Raw genomic sequence first — 19,703 nt, 5'->3', positions numbered from 1 at the left:
GGCATACAACCCCGCGGCAAACGGCATGGTCGAGAGAACTCACCGCGCCCTCAAGGCGTCCTTGATGGCGAGCTGCACCGACGGGGACTGGAAATCACGACTTCCTTGGGTACGCCTCGGCCTTCGCACTACCCCTCGCGCAGACGGCGAACCTTCGCCCGCCGAAAATGTTTACGGGGAAGCGCTCGCAGTTCCTGGCGAATTCTTCCCCTCATCAACCGACGACACACAGCTGGATCACCTAAGGGACATCGCCAGGAAGTTCAGGCCGTGTCTCAAAACTTACCAGGACAGAACCAAGCACTTCAAGCCAAAAAGCCTGGATGACTGCAGGTACGTTTTCGTCCGTGTCGACGCTCATTGACAACCACTGACTAGACCTTATCGAGGTCCCTACCGGGTAATTAAAAAGACAACGAAAGCCTTCCTTCTTGACGTCCATGGCCAAGAGGACTGGGTCTCAATAGACCGCATGAAACCAGCGTTTCTCGAAGGGAGCGACACCGCCTCCGCTGGACCTGGCAGACCCAGAGTTCCACCTCAAAACAAACCGCCCAACGAAAGAAAAATCATCAAACGACGACAAGAGGAAGAGATCCTTACACCGACCGCCAGCGCGCCCCTCCGTTCAAAAACAAGAGGAACCCTCCGACGCCCGAAAAGATACGAAGATTGATCATCAGCCCTCTACGCCGCCCGATGTCTTGGGGAGGGAGTACTTGTAAGGACACCGATCCCTTCGTCGTCCAGAATCGACAAACTACTTATTTATTTAAATTCTCTCTTCGCCACACTGTGGTTTCCTATGTATATATATATTCCGCTCTACCAGAGCTACATTTTGATATATGTATCATTTCATAACATGATTTTGTTAACCCATAATTCATATATTTGTAAGTGTGAGAAAACACATATATTTTGGGGGGCACTTCAATCTGATTTGGCGCCAACGTCATCCTACCTTTCCGTCCGCACCTTGTAATATACTTCCGTGCACATTCGAATAAAGTATCAGTTGATCTTGGTGACGCTTGTCTCACTGTCCTTACAACTTGATATCAGCTAGTAGACCTTTATTTTTTTTCTTTGCTTGTTGTAAGGCTTGCATTGAGGATTTTGAGTCTGTGGATGACTACTGATATTTCTTCGTTTTCAAACGAGTATTTCAGTGCCTGCTTTATTGCAACAAGTTCTGTCTCCATGGTAGAGGCATTGTTGGATATTCTGCAGCAAGCTGTAAAGTTGTCGAATTATACTGCAGCTCCTGTTGTTTGTATTCCAGAATCCACAGTTCAATTTCTATGCTTCTGATTGCCTCCTGGGCTGCTGTTCTTAGCTCCTTCATTGTGCAACCTCCTTTTACTTCTGGAAGTTTTGTATATAATAAAGATACAGTTTCCTTTATCCAGGGTGGGAAGTGCTGTGGGCCCTGAGTTTTGTCTGGACTCAGTTTCAGTATTACTTCAGCTATTCCCAGGCTCTTTAAATTATCACAGTGGTCCTTGCCATAGGAGCTTTAGGTCTGGATCTCAGGGTGCTTTGTGAGTTCTTTTCTTACCCTCTTCTTTGTTATGGAGTGTCTGTCACAGAGAAAAATTTTTGCCTTGTGCTTGCGTTTCTCTGTGCAATCCTGTCTTCTAAGGTCGGCAATTTGGTTTCAGGCCTGATATTACACAGCCTTGTTCACATGGGTGCTCATAGCATGAGTCTCATGGCATCATTTTGTATTACCTCTAGCGTAACTCTTTGGGCCTCTCTCAGCTTTGTTAAGGTAAGAGCAGCATAGTCCACAAGTGTTCTAGTACGGGCTAGGTAGTTCTTCTGTATATGCTCATTTGCTCCGTCCTTTAGAGAAGACATGTATCTCATAGCTGCAAGCTTTCCATTTATTACTTGGAGGTTAGTTGTTTGCCTATGACAACTCCCAGGTACAAATAGCTGTCTGTTCGTTCCTTCGTTTGTAGAGCATTACAGCCAATTCTTCTTTTTGGCACGGGCCTTTCACTTGGTCAGCCCGTAGGAATAGCTGTCCAAATAAGAGAACCATATGGGGAATGTTAGGGAAAAAGTATCATAGAAATATACAATAAGTATGATATTAAAATTGAAGAAGTAAGAAAGTATAAAAAGCGAGAACAAAAAAATAAACAAAAAAGTAAAGTGGCAAATAAAATTAAAAGAAAAATAGAAGAAAAGAATGTAGTGATGACCAAACTGAGGTTTGTGATTAGTAATAGTAGAAGAGATTACATAGGAAAAGTTAACACTAATGAGCCAGTAATGGTTATGAAAACAAGGTTAAATATGCTAGAATTAAAAGAAAATCATAGAAACAGGAATGATAAGGATAAACTTTGTTTTGTTGTGTAGGGATGCAGAGTATACTACCAAGCCCTCAACGGTTCAGTTTTCTTTGGTTTTGCTTAATCTTAGTTTAAGAGAAGTTTTAGTGAAAATAGTAACCACATTATGAATGTTCTTCTTAAGTCTTGGAATTTACTTATTGATACTTTTGAAGTTCAAACTTGGATGTTATAATATTTCATTTTGTAATTATTGTTACCAATCCGTGTGTTAGGCAAAGTTTCAATTATCTGGAAAATCAGGAAATTGTAATACCAAATGTTGGAAAGGATGGCAGAAGTAAATACTAAACTGAATCAAAACAGTAACAAAGAATACAAGTAAAATGAAGCAATAAAACTTTCATTCTATTATTTATTATACTTGGCTTTGTAGCTTATAAACTTCCAACCAACCTAAGAGCAGAAACAAAACTTATTTCCTTCGTCTGTTGGGAGACTCGAACGCGGGTCTTTCCATCTGAGTGAGTATGATGTTACCACTATACCACAAGACACCATCCTAAAAGAGAAAATGTCAGGGAAACTGTATCTGCAGGAGAGTCGTGCCTGATCAGTGCGACTCACAGTCCGAGATGGAACTTTCCCGTCCAATATCAGTCAGAGAGTGACTGTGTAATGATGTACTCTTGAACAGCCTTGCTTACTGTTACCTTTCAAGATTTTGTTTTTGTTTCTATAGTTATTCGTTAAGAAATTGATTGTAATTTTTGTATAACATTTACAAAAAATCAGTGATATTTTACATATATAGTTTGAGAAAAAGATTTCAAAGTTTTAGAAAGAGTTGCTTCAAGATTATCCAACACAAGCATCTGGCTTCTTAGCTAATACCAATTCCCTAATATCGCAAGAGGGTCTGCCCCTCTCTTTTATTCTTCTCCTGTACTTCTCTTTCTCCCTCTCTCCTTAATCTTTCCCATCCCGAGTACCTGCCTTTGAGCTATAAACTAGATTGGATCCAGGGGTACCCTTCCTTTCCCCATATTCCTCCCTTCCCTATTCTTATTATTATTATTACAAGCTTCCATATGATTCCCAGAAGAACGTTGGTGGAATAACCAAATATTATTGCATACCCACTTGGGTATAAAATGCACACAACATATTGAATAAGTTAACCCTGGATAGGTACGGTCCTCGGACACCCCTTTAAGGGTATACTCGGACGCGAACGACCCCGACGCCAAAAAAAATTCTTGAAAAATCAGTTTTTGCAGTAACCTCCTTTTTTCTTTTGCCAAAAAAAACTTCAATGAATGCTTAAAACAACTGTAAAGATAAATACTACTCATCTGCAGAAAAACTATTTATTATAAATATTTTAAAAAATTAAGTAGAAAAAAAAAAAGACCTGACATAAAAATTCATAAAAAAAAAGTTTATACATATATACACAAATCCTTTTAGGAATTGATTCTTGAATGTTTAGGACACATCTTGATGTATTTTGGATGAAGTCAGACCCATGGAGGTGAAGATCTGAAATGAGAAAAAAAGGGTAACTTTTTTTGGCCAAAAAAAATTGTCCAAATTTCATGAATTTTTTTGGGTACCCAAATGAAATAGGAAGTGGCTAATTTTTTTAGGGAATAAACATATGTTATCCTAAAATAGAAATATGTAAAAAAATCTTCATTATTTTGTAAATTACATTTATATCAGGGGCCATATCTAAAGGTAATTTTTTGAGTACTTGGAAATTTCGTAAAAAAATACATATATTTAATATATAATATGATATTTATGCAGGTAAAAATATACCAAAATATCACAAATTCTATAGGGAACAAGAATATATATAGATAGGGCAGCTTACGCTTCGGATATGTCCACAAAATGGCCGCCAACCACACTGACTCAGACTCCCTAATCTGCCACTTGAAATGTAGGAAGGGTATGTCAATTTCAAGGTGTTATTTACTAATCTAATTATTATTGGATATGCATAAAAATTGTATGGTGGGTTGCTGGATAATTGTCGATTATTTTACGTTTATAAAATTAAAATTCTGACCCAAAAAATTTTTTTTGAAGGGAAATAAAATCGAAAAAAAAAATGTAAAACAATATTTTAGCTAAAAAAATTTGATGATATTCAATCAAAAAAAAAGTAAACAAAATTTTCCGACAAATAAACATCTAGAGGAATCATTACTCTGTGATAGTTCCTTAGTACGTAGTAATTTTGAAAGAATTGAGAAAAAACGAAAAAATGGCAATCACCGGAAAATCGAACACATACCTATATATACGCCATATCTGGCTAAAAAAAAGATAGGCATGGGTAGCCAGATCATCTAAAAACACTTTCCAACACTATAAAAATATAAGTTTTGCGACACTACTTGCCAATTCCTTACGGTAACATGACTAAGCAAAAAAATGCAAAACAAATAAAAAGGGGCACTCGTGGAAAAATGGCCATTCTAATATACGGCATTTCAGAAAAAAAAAATTTCAGCCACGTGCTAGGCAAACCATCAAGGCATATTTTCCGACAAATAAACATATAAATGAAATATTACTCTGTGATAGTTCCTTAGTACGTAGTAATTTTGAAAGAAATGGGAAAAAACGAAAAAATGGCAATCACAGGAAAATCGAACACATACTTATATATATGCCATATCTGGCTAAAAAAAAAATAGGCATGGGTAGCCAGATCATCTAGAAACACTTTCCAACACTATAAAAATATAAGTTTTGCGACACTACTTGCCAATTCCTTACGGTAACATGACTAAGCAAAAAAATGCAAAACAAATAATAAGGGGCACTCGCGGAAAAATGCCCAACATTCTAATATACGGGATCTCAGATAAAAAAAAAAACATGCACGTGTTAGCCCAACCATCAAGGCACACTTTCTAACACATAAACATGAAAAAAAAATCAATAATATACGGCAATTCCTTACTACGTAGTAAATTTTTACAAATATTGAAAAAAAAACAGAAATTGGCAACCGCAGTTAAATACCCAATATACCAATAACTACGTCGTATCTGACAAAAACAAAATCACGCATGGGTAGCCAGATCATCTAGACACACTTTCCAACACTAAAAAAGCAAAAGTTTTACGACACTATTTCGCAATATCTTACGGAAAAATGACTTGGCAAAAAAATGAAAAAAAATGAAAAAGGGACACTCGCGGTAAAATGCCCGACATTCTAATATACGACATCTCAGATAAAAAAAAAGACATGCACGTGTTAGCCCAACAATCAAGGCACACTTTCTAACACATAAACATGAAAAAAAAATGAATAATATACGGCAATTCCTTACTACGTAGTAATTTTTACAAATATTGAAAAAAAAACAGAAATTGGTAACCGCAGTTAAATACCCAATATACCAATAACTACGTCGTATCTGACAAAAACAAAGTCATGCATGGGTAGCCAGATCATCTAGACACACTTTCCAACACTAAACAAGCAAAAGTTTTACGACACTATTTGGCAATATCTTACGGAAAAATGACTTGGCAAAAAAATGAAAAAAAATGAAAAAGGGGCACTCGCGGTAAAATGGTCCTCGTGGTGATGAACGACATTTTAACTAAAAAAAAAAACATGCACATGGTAGCCAAACAATCCACCAAGACTTTCCACAACTGATAACCTATACAAGTTGCACCATTCTACGACAATTTCATAATACGTAATAACTTTGATAATTATGCAAACTACCTCAGAAGGGTAAACTCGGACGCGAACGACCCCGATGCGTCTCAGAAATCGGGGAAGGAGTACAGCTACAGCAATGCACATCTGGACACTACTAGAGCGTGTAGGGGAGACACCTCCTGCAGGTCGATCACCCACAAATTCAGTCACAGGGGTGAGTCACGTGAGAAAAACCTGTTTTTTTTTGACGCTCGGGGTCGCAAACGACCCACCGTACCTATCCAGGGTTAAGTTGGTCTCCTGATGCCCTCTCACCTATGGGTGTGGGGCAGTCTTCCTTGTGCCTACCGTGACCAGTTGGTAGTGTGATTATTCATTGACAAAGTTGGTTTTGACGTATCATTTGTTTATAACGATACTTTTATGAAAATAGCTCGTACCAGCAGTGAATTTAGGAGGGATAAATCTTTGAGAGGCAAAGTTTTAACCCTGGATAGGTACTGTCCTCGGACACCCCTTTAAGGGTATACTCGGACGCGAACGACCCCGACGCCAAAAAAAATTCTTGAAAAATCAGTTTTTGCAGTAACATCCTTTTTTCTTTTGCCAAAAAAAACTTCAATGAATGCTTAAAACAACTGTAAAGATAAATACTACTCATCTGCAGAAAAACTATTTTTTATAAATATTTTAAAAAATTAAGTAGAAAAAAAAAGACCTGACATAAAAATTCATAAAAAAAAAGTTTATACATATATACACAAATCCTTTTAGGAATTGATTCTTGAATGTTTAGGACACATCTTGATGTATTTTGGATGAAGTCAGACCCATGGAGGTGAAGATCTGAAATGAGAAAAAAGGGTAACTTTTTTTGGCCAAAAAAAATTGTCCAAATTTCATGAATTTTTTTGGGTACCCAAATGAAATAGGAAGTGGCTAATTTTTTTAGGGAATAAACATATGTTATCCTAAAATAGAAATATGTAAAAAAATCTTCATTATTTTGTAAATTACATTTATATCAGGGGCCATATCTAAAGGTAATTTTTTGAGTACTTAGAAATATCGTAAAAAAATACATATATTTAATATATAATATGATATTTATGCAGGTAAAAATATACCAAAATATCACAAATTCTATAGGGAACAAGAATATATTTAGATAGGGCAGCTTACGCTTCGGATATGTCCACAAAATGGCCGCCAACCACACTGACTCAGACTCCCTAATCTGCAACTTGAAATGTAGGAAGTGTATGTCAATTTCAAGGTGTTATTTATTAATCTAATTATTATTGGATATGCATAAAAATTGTATGGTGGGTTGCTGGATAATTGTCGATTATTTTACGACTATAAAATTAAAATTCTGACCCAAAAAAATTTTTTTGAAGGGAAATAAAATCGAAAAAAAAATGTAAAACAATATTTTAGCTAAAAAAATTTGATGATATTCAATCAAAAAAAAAGTAAACAAAATTTTCCGACAAATAAACATCTAGAGGAATCATTACTCTGCGATAGTTCCTTAGTACGTAGTAATTTTGAAAGAATTGGGAAAAAACGAAAAAATGGCAATCACCGGAAAATCGAACACATACCTATATATACGCCATATCTGGCTAAAAAAAAGATAGGCATGGGTAGCCAGATCATCTAGAAACACTTTCCAACACTATAAAAATATAAGTTTTGCGACACTACTTGCCAATTCCTTACGGTAACATGACTAAGCAAAAAAATGCAAAACAAATAAAAAGGGGCACTCGTGGAAAAATGGCCATTCTAATATACGGCATTTCAGAAAAAAAAAATTTCAGCCACGTGCTAGGCAAACCATCAAGGCATATTTTCCGACAAATAAACATATAAATGAAATATTACTCTGTGATAGTTCCTTAGTACGTAGTAATTTTGAAAGAAATGGGAAAAAACGAAAAAATAGCAATCACAGGAAAATCGAACACATACTTATATATACGCCATATCTGGCTAAAAAAAAAATAGGCATGGGTAGCCAGATCATCTAGAAACACTTTCCAACACTATAAAAATATAAGTTTTGCGACACTACTTGCCAATTCCTTACGGTAACATGACTAAGCAAAAAAATGCAAAACAAATAAAAACAACATTCTAATATACGGCATCTCAGATAAAAAAAAAAAAGACATGCACGTGTTAGCCCAACCATCAAGGCACACTTTCTAACACATAAACATGAAAAAAAAATCAATAATATACGGCAATTCCTTACTACGTAGTAAATTTTTACAAATATTGAAAAAAAACAGAAATTGGCAACCGCAGTTAAATACCCAATATACCAATAACTACGTCGTATCTGACAAAAACAAAATCACGCATGGGTAGCCAGATCATCTATACACACTTTCCAACATTAAAAAAGCAAAAGTTTTACGACACTATTTCGCAATATCTTACGGAAAAATGACTTGGCAAAAAAATTAAAAAAAATGAAAAAGGGACACTCGCGGTAAAATGCCCGACATTCTAATATACGACATCTCAGATAAAAAAAAAGACATGCACGTGTTAGCCCAACCATCAAGGCACACTTTCTAACACATAAACATGAAAAAAAAATGAATAATATACGGCAATTCCTTACTACGTAGTAATTTTTACAAATATTGAAAAAAAAACAGAAATTGGTAACCGCAGTTAAATACCCAATATACCAATAACTACGTCGTATCTGACAAAAACAAAGTCATGCATGGGTAGCCAGATCATCTAGACACACTTTCCAACACTAAACAAGCAAAAGTTTTACGACACTATTTGGCAATATCTTACGGAAAAATGACTTGGCAAAAAAATGAAAAAAAATGAAAAAGGGGCACTCGCGGTAAAATGGTCCTCGTGGTGATGAACGACATTTTAACTAAAAAAAAAAACATGCACATGGTAGCCAAACAATCCACCAAGACTTTCCACAACTGATAACCTATACAAGTTGCACCATTCTACGACAATTTCATAATACGTAATAACTTTGATAATTATGCAAACTACCTCAGAAGGGTAAACTCGGACGCGAACGACCCCGACGCGTCTCAGAAATCGGGGAAGGAGTACAGCTACAGCAATGCACATCTGGACACTACTAGAGCATGTAGGGGAGACACCTCCTGCAGGTCGATCACCCACAAATTCAGTCACAGGGGTGAGTCACGTGAGAAAAACCTTTTTTTTTTTGACGCTCGTGGTCGCAAACGACCCACCGTACCTATCCAGGGTTAAACCAAGGATTAATATGCAACAAGAAAAAATTCCTGTTTGAGGAATTATTCAATAAGTAGAAAATGATGTTTTCTTAGAGAGAAAGAAACGACTTCAGCCCAACGCGTTTTTTATATTTCAAGTTGGTTGATTTTCTGGTGATTTCAGTATATTACTCACCTGTAAATGAGTGAATGATTATTAGTAATCATCCAGGGGTATCCAATCTGCGATGTCAATTTTTTATTGTTGATATGTTCAATCAAACGCAGGTGTATACATAACCCTTTAATGTATAATAAGAGGCTACATTGCTCTTGGCTCTGGGCTTCCAACAACCAACTCTCGTAAACAATCTTAAAAACCAAAACCTGATAAAAAACATAAGAGCATCGCTCTCAAAAGACTTGAATCCTACTGCATTACAGAAGTAGTAAGAATCACATCCTATCTTTGAGGTAATCAATAAATGCTTGAACCCTAATATCAAAATACATTATTTCAGTTATGTACAATTTTAAACATGTTTTATCAATGCAATATGATGCAATGTTGCGCTCAATACACGTAACATTTGAGGTAATACAGTACATTATTACAATAATATATAACAGCGTTCACTGTAAACCAAATCTGGCTTCGTTACTTGGTTGTTAAGGAAACTTTAACAATGAATATGGGACATGGTATATCGTCTCTTGGGTTTCATAATAGAATGGTATTGATGATGCAACAGTAATATTCATGAAAACAGGAATGATAAGGATACCCTTTGTGTTTTGTAAAGGGAGGCAGAGGATACTACAGAGCATTTAGTCAAGTCATCCATAAAACTCGCACACTGGCCATTTTGGAGAATGATTAAGTCCCTAATTTGATAGACAAAGAGGTGTATTTGGGCGTAATATTTGTGGCATCCTTTAAAGAACAAAGGCAATTCTATAACCTAGCATTTTTAGCCAGAAAGTTCTACCCTGAAGGTGTTCTTGACCTCTGATATGTGCGTCTTAGCAATGCAAAATACCAATGATTAGTAAAATGAGTCGCTGTATTGCTTTTTGTTCCAAACGGTTATGCAACATTGGATGTTAAAACTGACTGGTTTGTGTTTAAGTAACTCGGTAATTTACTTACCTCATTAATTCTAGCTTGTAATTATTTACATTTCTGTACCTATTTATAGGTGTGATTACCTAGAATTGTTGACTGTTACAACAAATGAATGACACTTAATTGTTTTGTATGTATTTAATTTTTCATTCCAGACTGTAGGATTTTCTTTGGATTTGATTTTACCTAGAGCTACAAGAATACTGTTGGTACTTATATAAGCATCATTCAGAACCTACGGAAAAAAACAAAAATAGAGAACAGAACCAATTGCTCTCTCTCTCTCTCTCTCTCTCTCTCTCTCTCTCTCTCTCTCTCTCTCTCTCTCTCTCTCTCTCTCTCTCTCTCTCTTTAACTGAATTGCCAATGTGAATGATGAAGAAAATAATCTATAGTTTTCCACAGTTTGCTATATTTTCTTTCTCCCTCTAAATCTGATATTAAAAATTTGTGAGATAGTTTTTGTAAAAATAACTGTTTTTATGGAATCTCACAACAGACTAGAAGAGCAGATCTTCCTGTTTCCCCTGAAACATAACTAGAAATAGACCAAAGGTCATTATAGGATAAGAAAGATTAAGAATGCTGCATTTATTGACATATAGACTTTGATAAAGGTATGAAATAGAATTAGATTTCATTTAGTCCCCCTCGAAAGCCAAGACAGAAACTAAAGAGAACAGTGTTGTGAGTTCTATTTTCTGCAAAATCTTTAGAAAATTAAATAAATTAATCTTTATTATAGTCAACGAAAATAAAGTTTTCACGTTTGTATTCTATCATTCCGGTTCTTTACTTATTAAATACTGATGAAGCAGTAAAGGCTTCCTCCAGTCTCAGTGAACGTTCACTTAGTATTACGCAAATTCCTGACGAGTGCGATCAGATGGAAAATATTTTATCATCATAATGATGTGTTTTCAAAAATTTGGACTATTTACCGTTTTAAGAATTATTTTTTGTGTTTATATATATTTTTAATTATTATTAAATAAAATCTTTGTATCATCTGGAAGATTCAGTGAAAAATTTACATAAATAGTTATAGAAAAAAAAATCAGAATTTTAAAAAGAGGCGGATCAAGTAGCTTGGATTATAGGGTAGGCCATGTAATATAGTTTACGTTTGCACTATACTATTATTGAATACCCTCTTGACTGAAGGGTTGACAAAACACTGATTCTAAACGTGATAGCTCAGTTATCTCACGTATTGGGTAAGTCGAAGATGTTAAATATATTATCTTTCCAGAGTATATACTCGTAATGCTCAGCTCACTACTTTGTGTAAACTATGGTTGTAAGAACCATCTAATTTACCTCATAATAAGAAGAAATGTAAAATAGGTTTTAAGTAGGTAAAGATACTATTGTATCAAATATTATATATATATACACACACACACACACACACACATATATATATATATATATATATATATATATATATATATATATATATATATATATATATATATATATATATATATATATATATATATATATATATATATATATATATATATATATATATATATATATATCTATATCTATATCTATATCTATATATATATATCTTCTTTTTTACCGCTATCTCCAAAATAAACTGGTCGTTTGCCTGACAGGATCCATATATCTAATAGTATCAGGCATAGTATTAATGTAACAGAAATTCTGTCTTCGATTCTTGGACACCAAGGCAGATATTGTAGCTGTTTTATATGTGTATTTGTGTGTGTGTGTGTGTATGTCGGTGTGTCTGTCTTTGTATTTGTATGTTTCAGTTTTCAACTCAATCAACTCTGAGTTCTCCTCTCCCTTCCATTCCACTTCAAGTTTTAATGAACAGACGGAGACACAAAAAAGGAGAAGGTTTTTGTGTAAAACCATTTGAACAGGAATCTATTGTCCTGAGTTACATAACAGGAAGAGTAATTCAGTTGATAAAGTATAAGAAGGATGAGGAAAGATTGAATCAAAAGAGACCTTTAATTTTACTATAATACTTTGAATATGATTCTCGTTATCACCAGGAAGGATCCTCATTTGACACCGTTGGTTATTTTCTCTCCATAACCTAAAGACAGAAGATTTAAAGACACATTAATCAAGATATGTAGTTGATACTCGAAGGAAAAGACAGAATTATCTCTCGTGAAGGTTTATAGCGAGAGGGAAAACATACATATACTCTTAAATGTTTAAAGGCCGCTCATGAATGGCAAAGACAAGGATCAGTGACAATGCCCTAGCGAGTAGGACAATGCCCTGGAGACTGACCTCATATGCATATGATTAGTGCCTACATTAAGACCCTTTTAATCAAGCTAGGACCAGGGAGGGTCAGGCAATGGCTACGTTGACTTAGCAGGTAGACCTATAGGCTCCCCCAAACACCCCATCCTTAGCTCACAATGATGGTGACTTTGCAGACAATACAAGAAACTACCGAGTTGGAGCGGGTCTCAAATCCCAGTCCAGCAGATTGCTAGGCAGAGACATTTCCAATAGCACAACTGTCATCATAATGAATAAGCTTTATGGATCCCATACTTTACCTCTGAGGCCACATAGTTGTGCAGTATGTAAGGAAGTTTTCCATAGACTAACGGAAAGTGGAATCATGTAATATTCCTTATCTTTATTTGTGGAAAACTGTTTTGAAGTGAAACTACTCATAGTGGTGTTACCAAATAACTTATTTCTTTTTTTCTTTCTGGTTATCAGTGATAAGGAGGGTACTCAGTGTCTCCATTGGGAGTAAGAGAATAGAATTCTTTCATGTTATGTAATTTTTCAGAAATTCATTCCCTGCTATTTATTTTATTTATCATCTGAGGTTTCCTGATAATATACCCGTTTGCAGAAAACTAGTTAGGAAAGAACCTTGGAGTAATACTCTGTAGTCAGTCTTCTACAATATGATTTTATTGGTCAAATTTATAGAAAATCTTCTCATCCATTTATTAAATCATGAGAAATAAAGCTACTGAAATTCTATATATTTAGATGGGATAAAACAGTTTGTATGAATGTGAAAAAAGTGGGACTAATTCAAAAATATATTGTAGCATTTGTTAAATACAATTTCTTTGACTTTTAATTTATTTTATACTAAACTTTCATTGTTGCCTTGATGTGAGGTCACCTTTGATTAACGCCCAGGAAGTCTCTCGTACAAAATATCCAAATCCTTCTTACAGTTCTGAGTATGAGCCTCGCAACCCCATCCCCTCAACGAAGTAATGGAAAAAGACACTCGGTAATCAAACACCACATAATAAATAGTAATTATGATCCCCGATCTCTCTCTCTCTCCCTCTCTCTCTCTCTCTCTCTCTCTCAATGTTTATCATGTAGATGTTGAGAAGAAACCCACATTTGAACGAACATTTTTATTTATTTGTAGGTCTCTCTCTCTCTCTCTCTCTCTCTCTCTCTCTCTCTCTCTCTCTCTCTCTCTCTCTCTCTAAAACCCATATATACGCAAACACATATGGTACCCTCCTTAACGAGTTAATATTCATAGCTTCAAGAATAGTAACTTTTTGGCAACGAAGGTGTCTCGTCACTATTGCTATATCTCTCTTTTTAAAAAGAGAACCATTTCCAACAACAGGATTTATTCAGAGCGTAAACCTAAATAGGAGTCTATTTGTGTCTACTGGGATATTCTTGGCAAAGAGGTTTGCAATTGAATTTCCCCTCCCCAACTGGATTGACCTTCCAACAATTCGATCTGTCGGTTCTTGGAGTCTATTCAAACGGGCGTAAAATCCTATACATTTGGAGATTCTAACACCCCACAGTACCAGAGAGGTTATTCTCTTGTTAGGGTCATGGTGGTCTATGGAAAAGGTCCCTGCCTGGTGATCTACCGGACTGGGGTTTGAGTTCCACTCAAAGTTGATAATTTCTTGTAGTGTCTGAAACCTCACCATCCTTGTGAGATAAGGACTGGGGCTTCGGTTGAGCTTGCTGAGTCTTCAGCAGCCATTGCCTAGCCCTCCCTGGTCCCAGCTTGGCTAGAGAGGGGACTTGGGCACTGATCATAATGTATATATGGTCAGTCTCAAGGTTATTGTTATGCTAGCAAGGTCACTGTCACTGTCCCTTGTCTCTCTCATTCATGATCGGCCTTTAAACCCTAAACTTAAAGGAGTAGAAATCATTAATGTCGTAGGCATCAGGATGGGATAACCTCACTAATGATTTTACAACCCTTTAATGGGTGTCCCTATTTCTTGTATCCATTGCATCAGTTTTCTAGAGAAATATTTTGAAAGTAGTATCACTTACTGATATAAGACTTTCAGTGTGGACGATGCTATATCTTATATGATATATTGATGCGGACATTTACACCCCGATATTATCATGTGTGTTTCATACAAGAAGTTACGATGCAAATATTAAAATGGGTTTATAATCCGAAAAGACATAATTACAGGAGTACTTGTTTTGTCTCTATAACTAAGCAAGAGCCATAATTCTTTTATTCACGACAAATATCCCATAGACAAAGACATGCACACCCGCAATGAAGGCCGGATTCAGAGAGAGTCACAATGACAGACGTTGATGATATTTCTTGTAATGAAAACTGTATAGTCCTCCTCTGTCGACTTGTGACTAAGATGGTCCCAAGTACAACAGAGTCAGCAAGAGTCTTTCGGAGTTCAATGAATTGCATATGTCGTTAATCTTTAAGGCAAGGTTCCCTCATTCAGATGTTCCAACTCCCATGAAAAGCAGATTTGACCTTACCTTGTGTCCCCCTCTATTATGACCTCCCCCTCATGACCAGTCTGCTATGGTCAACCTATAAGCTTTTTGATGCATGAAATTGATAGCAATGGGTGTTGAACATAACAATGTATGGGGATATCACGAACAAAGGCGAATGTTTGTATTGTATAGTTAGTGTATTGTTTTCTCAAGTAATGCTGTAAGCTGCTTCCATCTATTTATTTGATTTGACTCTAAAGCATTTTTTCCTGATTAATTCTAATTCATTTGACGCATTTTATGCGATGAAGAATGTATGGACCAATTCATGAATATAATGGATGAATAATGGAATTTTATTCCCAGTTGAGGTTTTGTGATTAGTGACTGGGCTGAGAGGAAGTGTCAGGCAATGATTAATACTTAAGAGGAAGGGTGTTGAGAGAGAGAGAGAGAGAGAGAGAGAGAGAGAGAGAGAGAGAGAGAGAGAGAGGGGGGGGGGGGGGCAATGGTTCTAGAGTAGCCTACCATTACCGGTATTCTCTTTTCTTCTCAAAAAAAGAGAAAATAACTAATTCAACCTCACGAATATTCAGATTTATTAAACGAATTTTTCATTTTAGTTCATTTTAGAAAAGAGTCTTTGTCGGAAACGTGTTTTGCAATCATTAGTATTTCATAGTTTTTCTTCCTAGTAGCTTTGAAACTTACAATCAAGACTGAAAAGTAGTCTTTTTTCTCCTTTTATTTTGTATATGTAAATGAGCTTTCAATGATATTATGGCTGGATGAGCAGCTGTGAATTCTGTTCCCCCAAAAGAACAATATGAGGCAAAAGTAATAAATAGATTTTAGTCTGTATTTCTAAGATCATCTTTAGATGTGTAACATGAAACCTGAGCTTTGACTAATAATTAAATGTCCGGTTGATGCAAAACAACAACTTAATATCTTTAGTTATTGAGGTTTGAAAGGTCGTTTGTAAGTCGTGTAAAGGGTAGCTAGCCGATTGTGTTGGTAGCAGTCATGGACACCTATTTTGATAATACTGAAGCCTCACACAAATGAAATCATCTCTCTCTCTCTCTCTCTCTCTCTCTCTCTCTCTCTCTCTCTCTCTCTCTCTCTCTCTCTCTCTCTCTTTTCAATTACTATGTATTTTTCCGCAATTTCTCTGTCCTTTTCCCAAACAATAGCTATGGAAGTTCAACTTCCTTTGTTAGAGTGAGAGGATCAACAACTTCATTCAAGTTACTAAATTGGAATTTGGGAATTGGGAATCGTAACAATTCCTAATCATGAAGCTCAGTTCACAGATCAACGATTAAGAGTATTTTGAGAAAACCTTTGTTTCCCTAACTATGATAATATTTCCGATTGGTAATAGTCATTGGCATAACGAAGTCATTGGCATTAGTTAAGGTAAGAAATATTAACGGAATGTTATAATATTTGAATATTTTTTTTCTGAACTCTCACTGCAATTCTTATTCGGTAATTGGTCAAACAGAATAGTGGATTTGTATATTAAATTTTATTCGCTTCTTATCATATTTATTGAGAGAGAGAGAGAGAGAGAGAGAGAGAGAGAGAGAGAGAGAGAGAGAGAGAGAGAGAATAACTGCCACCTTGAGGCCCTGTCCTGCATAATCTCAACCGAGATTGCAAGGTCCTCCATCTCATTTGATATGTGAAATCCCCGTGGAGTGTTTCATTCAACAATAAACACAGAGTCGTGCATGTCATCCCAACTGTTGTTTGTCTATCATTATGAGCTTATATCTGTATAGTTATATCTTTGCATAAATATGCTTTAGTGTTTATACTTAGACCTATTATCTCTACTACTAACCCCCAGCCCTATGTATTGTTTCATGTGTGTGTGTGTGTTCGTTAGTGCGTGGAGGTAGGCGAACACACACCAATCCTGATTCTCATTTAAATTCCAGTTTTAATCCCAATACATGACCTTAATATCATTAACTCACATAATAACACATAGAGAAAGATTCTACACACACACACACACACACACACCCACACACACACACACAACCCTTTTAGAAGGTGACTGACATACCAACAGTGCACGTCTATTGCAATTGTATTGCCATAAATCCATTTGCTTTTCATTGTTCGTCAATGATTGATGTTGTAGTCTCACGCCTAAACACCTTCGAGACACAACTTGGAAGGCAATTATTTAGAAGAATTATATATCAACTTTAAGTGAATATGTTTTATAATAATAGTGTACGTGACCTGTCAAAAATGACGAATAGATATTTAGATTTAGGTAGTAAGGATGCACATACACACGCACAGATTTAACCCTCACGCCGCCCTCCCTTTCCTAAATAAAACCCCTCTCACCAGGGTATGACTACTCTCTGAGCGCAACACTATTTGCCAGAGGGGTCCTTTAGCAATGGATGTTTATAAAGTCAATTTCTATGAATGTGAACTTTTACCAAATAAAACAATCTGATATATTTAAAAAAAAAGAAAAAAAAAAAACCTTATGAAATGCAGGTTAAGAGTTTTGTATTAATTTGGCTTCCATTTTTCCTTTGCCTGATGGGGAAGATTTTATCAAAACAATTCCTTCATTTCCCTTTCGATAATTGTTTTGATTTTCATCACTTTGATTCTCGCTTCTTCGTTGACTTCTCATCTCACCTCTGACTGACTTCAACTCTTTTACCTCAGTCATTAAATAGATTCTGAAATAAAGAACCTAAATCTCTCTCTCTCTCTCTCTCTCTCTCTCTCTCTCTCTCTCTCTCTCTCTCTCTCTCTTTTGGGGCTCCAAATGAGGCTCTCGGTTTGTAAACACGCTTTTTGTGAGCTCTCTATATAATGAGTTTTTGTGCAAGTTCTAGTGATACTACACCTTTCACCGTGTTATATAAGTTACAGTAAGACTCAGTGATCATTTTAGTAACAACAGTGTGTATATAGAATTTTTATAGTAGTCTGTAGTTACAAAATAAAAACTCATACCCCGTGGCATACCCACTCGGTCGGCAGCGCCTTCAGTTCACGCATGCGCAGTGTATGTGTGACGTGAAAGGGCTGCGGCTTCGCTAATAATGGATTACTCGGCCAGCCTCTATTTCTGAGGTTCAAAATAAACTGCACCTGACTGATGATGAGGATGCAGATATGACTGATTGGCCACCACTCACACAATCTCTTCCTCATAAGCCCTCCAGTACTGTTGCTAATACCCCATGAAACGCCCAGTGGATTATGGGTCAGATACTAGCAGTTACTTCACATTGCTGCTAGAACATCAAAATGTCAAGAGTCTTTCACTAGACAAAAGAGTGATGTCACTCTGCCTCACCCCCTACACGACGTGCTCCCTCTGCTACTCCAGCTTTTGTTCCCCGTGATGAATATGTTAGGTTGATCTTCAAAGAAAATTTTAGCACTGACACTAAACTACGATGGCTGACTGAAGTAAACAGAACCTTCAATCTTGATAAGGAGCTGGCAGAGGTGAAGATCTCAGCTATCACATCTAAATTTGTATATATTGCAAGGAGTCATGAGGACATCATTGGCAGGGTGAAAGGTGGTGAATTTCTGTCCATAAGCCTGGATATTCAAGATTCAATAGACAGACCCCGTAAGTATTTAACATATCTCATTACTCATTACCCTATTGAAGCAGACCCTAACCTTGCTAAGGAACTACCTGGTGTATACAGTGCATGAAGATTTCTTCAAAATGGGAACCCTATTAATCGCATTGTCATCACATGGAGTCTACTAGAACCACCACCATCTGTTTATGAGTTTTCCATCTTCCCTTGCCTACCTCCTTGTGAATTACGCAGAATGAAGGAGGATCAGCACAACTGTTTTACTGCTAGGGTACTGGCCATATTTCCCGATATTGCTCTGCCTCACCTAAGTGTGCCTGGTGTGCTGCAGCCCATTCCACACGCACCTGTCCATACCGTAAACCTGTTACTAATGCTTCCACCTCATTGTCAGAATCATTATCAACTCCAGAGACTGTGCATTGGAAATGCCCTCGTTATGGTGAAGCAGGACTTAATGTTTGGCATGAATGTTCCACGCAGTCACTTCCACTGACACCACCACCACAACCAGTGTCAACCTACTCGTTATGCCCTCCTGAATCAGCTGAAATTTCAAAACCTCGTAAGGCTGTTGCTGCCTTGGAATTGCACTGTACAGCACTAATGACACGCTTTGATAGCTTGATCATTCAGCAGGGTACCACTGCAAGTAATCTCGACACACTAGTCAAGGCACAACAAGTTCTCATGACCTCTGTTGTCTCACTTACTGAGAAGCTAGATACTGTTGCCTCTTGTCTTGAAAGGGTCAGTGGCCTCCTGCCAGCTCAGCCTCCTACACTTGGTGCACCATCTAACAGTTCTGCTTCTCCAGTACGTGCTCGGATCTGTCTCTCGCAGTGTTAAGGGTAAACTTCGCTAGACTCATGCAACTACATGTCCATTCATGGAATGCCCTTGAAATTATACAATATTCCAGATTCACTGCACTCAGGACATATGTTTATTGCCATCACCCACAAGTAATATCTATTCAAAAAGCCTTCCCTGGCA

The sequence above is a fragment of the Palaemon carinicauda genome, chromosome 25 (assembly GCF_036898095.1).
Source record: "Palaemon carinicauda isolate YSFRI2023 chromosome 25, ASM3689809v2, whole genome shotgun sequence".
Taxonomy (NCBI): domain Eukaryota; kingdom Metazoa; phylum Arthropoda; class Malacostraca; order Decapoda; family Palaemonidae; genus Palaemon; species Palaemon carinicauda.
This window is presented reverse-complemented; position numbering follows the sequence as displayed.